This window comes from Electrona antarctica, assembly GCF_951216825.1.
Source record: "Electrona antarctica genome assembly, chromosome: 14".
Lineage (NCBI taxonomy): Eukaryota > Metazoa > Chordata > Actinopteri > Myctophiformes > Myctophidae > Electrona > Electrona antarctica.
The window spans coordinates 10,284,779-10,289,450 of NC_136795.1; positions in this window are offsets into that span (position 1 = coordinate 10,284,779).

Sequence of the window (4,672 nt, forward strand, 5' to 3'; positions counted from 1 at the left end):
AAGAAGAAGAGCGGCACGGTGACTACAGTGTCGAATAAAAGATAGTGAGCGATATATGTAGATACAGACAGTATACAATGGATGAAGATGGGTAATGCATGTGTATACAGATGTATACAGTGTCTAGCCTTCGACGTATGCAATGTATCAAAAAGTATACAGTGAATGGGAGTGATTATATGAGGGGGGGGGGGGGGGGGTGAGGTATATTCAGTGCATGGGGGGGTTTCAGGCTGACGGGTGCGGGTGGAGTTCAGATACTCAGGATTCGGGTGGTACAAAGAGTGAATGGAAGGCTGTGTGCATTTGTTTTCGCCGGTGGGGGGCAGAGAATTAATTTGAATGGCTTGGGAGACACTGGCTGCAAAGCAGGCATGGCTGGAGAGAGAGGGAGGGAGGGACAAGAGAGATTTTCTTTGTACAAGGAGAGGCTGGAGAATGGGACTGGGGACTGGGCCACAATGGGTGTGAACGGTCAGCATTATGGCTGTTGTGTTTTCAAGCCTATACTGTTGAGTTGATGAACAGATTCATGGGCAGAATCAATTGTTGCTAGATTTGTTTTATTGTTATTATTCTCTGCCTTTCTTTCTTTCCTTCTTCTTCCCTTCCTTCCTTCCTTCCTTCCTTCCTTCTTTCCTTCCTTCCTCCTTCCTTCTTTCCTGTGCACGCACTTCACAGTTCACACCTCTCTGTTACTAGGGTGAGAGTTGAACACGACTCTGGCCTTTGCATAGCACTCTCATCATTGTGTGTGTGTGTGTGTGTGTGTGTGTGTGTGTGTGTGTGTGTGTGTGTGTGTGTGTGTGTGTGTGTGTGTGTGTGTGTGTGTGTGTGTGTGCATGGGTTTGCATGGACCTGGCGCCCCTCTGCACAACCCCGACCCCTGACCTTTCATAATTAGCACCTCATGGCTAGCAGCCATATGGGGCCATCTGTGGGAGCTGAGAGGAAGGAGAAGGAAGCTGATATCATAAACCTGTGCCCAAGTTTTTGGGCACAACATTTAATTCTAATTCACAATGTGCCTAGACTGTAGCCATTTAGCATTCCAAGCAATTGTTTTTGCTCAAGTGTAAATACACTCAATGCTGGAATTGAAAATAAAAAAATCCTAATCCATCAAAGGTTAGTTTAGAGAAATCAGATTTAGGGGTGCAACAATAATTATTAATCAAACTAATCGATTTAATCGATTATAAAACATTTTTTTAAATTGTTTCAGAAAAATAATTGAAAATTGACCCTTTTATATAAATAACAACGTACAATAGCAAAAATAGCAAATCTACAAGCTTCACAACATGTCGCGATGCAATACATTGTGAGCTTGTAGATTGGCTAAAATAGCTATTTTTATGTGACACTGTTCTACGATTAAATATAAAACAGCGGGCTTAAGTGGTTAATCAGACTAATCAATTTAGTCAATTATTTAAAAAAATCTATTATATTTTTTGTGATGATTGATTATTTTATATATAAAAGATGCGCTTCAAGATTATTCAATCAATTAAAAAGTAATCGATAGACTAATCGCTGAGAAAAGAATTGAATAGTTGCAGCCCTAATCATATTTCAGTTCTACTTGGGCGTCTGCACACCTTAATTAAGCTCAGTCCCTTATCGAGGCATGTTAGGCATGTCAGGATATCCACTGAGAATGTAGCACAAGCTGTTATGAAATGGATCCTAAATTGTTGGTACTGTATGTATGCTTTCTTGGACATTTCTTGGACACCATAAAATAACATGAAAAGTGTGCATGGCGTGCGTGCGTGTTCTTGCCTCGTTTTTTTGTCTTGAAATATGAAAGCTCAACCAAACAATGACAGAAAAACAACTTGAAAAGAATATATTAGAACCACAATCATGTGATTGGTTTCAGCATTGGTTTCCAAAATGTAATATTAATAATAATAATCATAATAAAACCATATACAGGTAATGAAGGAATGTCAGGCTTATTCTGTTTGCTGTTCAAACTGTACGATAGCTCAAATTGTTTGTCCTTCTGTTAATCCATTGAGACCTGGAACGCATCCATGTCACGTTAGCGTTTAACCACATTAACCATTAAACCCTTTTGGTGTTTTAAACATTATGTTATAATTTAGCTATTGAAAAATAGCAGATCTACAAGCTCATAGCGCGCCACCGAGTGGCGCGCTATGAACTTGTAGGTCTGCTATTTTTGAAAAATCGTTAAAATGTGCCTCAAATCTTTCCGAAAATTGTCATGATTTAGAAAACTTTTTTTTTAAAATTTCGACGTCAGGCCTGAATGGGTTAAGCAGCATGATTGTGCCTTTTCTCCAACTCTCTCAGCAAAATGTAAACAAATTAACTAACGTTGAATAAATTAATTAATGAAAAAATAAATAAATAAATACATCTCAATTAAATTAATATGATAAATAAATACTATTTAAATCACCTTAAAACGTTTTTAACATTCACTCGGTTATCCTCATTCCGTTCTGATGGCGTCAAACACCGAAACATAAATAGTGCAAAAAAAACTAACAAAAAAACACAGGAAAAACAGAGGAAAAGATGTGCGTTTCCATTCTTTATGTGGTAATGGCTCTGAGGAGTAGCTTTACATTGTTCCTCACTCTAGTCTGTTGCCGTTTCTTCTCAGATTCCCTTTCCTTTCTTAAAAAAGAAGGGAAAATAAGTGACTTGTCTTCCCTTCTGCTGTCAATTTCAGGCAGACAGAATGTGTTGGGGTGTATTGGGGGGGCTATTACAATCATCAATCATCTTTTCCTCCTTTGTTCATAGGGGGGGGTTTGATTGTTTTGAATTGTGTTGGTCGTCCCATTACCTGTCCTTCTTGAGTTCACTCAACTGATTTTAAATGTTGACCTGACGGTTTGTTTTAGTTTCTCTCTGACAAGTTTGAGATCACTCAAATATTTCCCACCCTCTTCCAGTGAGCTTGCCTTAAATGGTAGACACTTCCTCTTCTTGTGAGCCTACGTCAAACCCCTCCACATTCATTTGCTACCACTAGGGTTGTCTGACTTAAGCCATACTTCATGGTTTCTCTGTCTACGCATCAACATGGTAAAACCCTGGGTGCTAATTCAACCCTGGCAGTTGAATGAACGCACAGGGCACTGCTGTGTGTTCCTCTCTAGCACAGAGGAGGTGTTTGTGTTTGAGAATTTCAGTTCACCCATGATGCATAACATTTCTTTCAAATGGGGGCTATTTCTGATGAGCTAGCCATCACTTATCTTCTGTAAAAGGCAATACGGTATCATAGCTATATGTTTGAACCTTGTTCTACGATCATTGCTTGACATTCATGTTTTGTTTTGTTCCTCATTCGTCAAGTGAGGTTGGGGGAGTTGTTGTGTTGATGTTCAAATAGTGGCGCATCGATATCTTTGGAGCTGCGGTACAGAGTGTGTGTGGACTTCATATCCACTTCATATCCAATCTTATGGTTGCAGGGACTTATTTAATGTCATAATTAGAACATTATTTTAAATAACATCCTGTCATATTCTTTATATACTATGTTCCTCTTTCCTGACCCAGTGGACATTCTGTTTTTGGTGTTTTGCTTGACATGAAATGGTTGTCCTTTCTTAGTTTCCTCTACCCAGAAGTGAGCTGGAGAGGAGTAAGCCATAGACATAGAAAGGTAGACGCCTCTTCCGGCTCTGGGCCAAATGCTCTCAAGACAGGGCAAGCTTCCTTGGTTGGTGCTTCACTAGTCTCGCGTAGCCAGACAACTATAAGAGGCAACACAATGGTCACGTGAGACTAGTGCTTCATAGAAGCTTCCACGTGCGTTACAGAGCGGATGTGATTGGCCAGTATTCACCAGAGTGGCAGCGTGCCTTCCGCACTTCTGGCGCACTTCTGCCCTCACACCGACACACGTTGCTCCAATGAACTGCAGCGGCCAATGAGGCATCTATTTTTTTAAGTGAGTAAACAGTCACCCTGTGACTATCTGGCCAGGTGAACAGATGCAGCTGATTGGCTGACTGGTGATGCGTATCATGAATACAGACAACTGATTGGTGGGATGCCAACTGTAGGCTAAACACTAGGGATGCTCCTGACTGGGTGGCAATGATAAACAAATTGTCTTTATGCATTCCATTATTGGTCATCGTTCCATTATTGGTCATCAGTGTTGCTAATCATTGTGATTAACTGATTGGCTCTGAAGGTGACTTGCAATCAGTCGGTGGTACCTTCCTGTGCTTTTGTTTCATTCCATCCATGAGTGGGGGTTGATCTATTTCATTGATTGATGATGTGTTTCCTGGGTTTCTGATTTGGGTATGTTTGTGTTCGCACATCCTTTGTCGTACAGGCTTAAGTGTGTCTCTGGTTCATCCCTCCAGGGGGGGTGAAGTTTGTCCATCTGCCTCCCCATCAACATCTTAGTTGTAGTTGTTTTTCTGTATTTTTTTTTACTTTCTGACCCCAGACCAGCTTCAAGCAAATCCCTCCTCCATCCACTGCATGGGACGGAAGGACACAAGGAAAGAAGGAAGGAAGGAAGGAAGGAAGGAAGGAAGGAAGGAAGGAAGGAAAGCAGGAAGCTGCTGTGGAACTCAAAGAAGGAAGAAAGGAAGGTAGCTAGATGGAAGGAAGGGTGGCCTGTCCTTCCAGAACATTCACAGGTGTGTTTTGTTTTTGT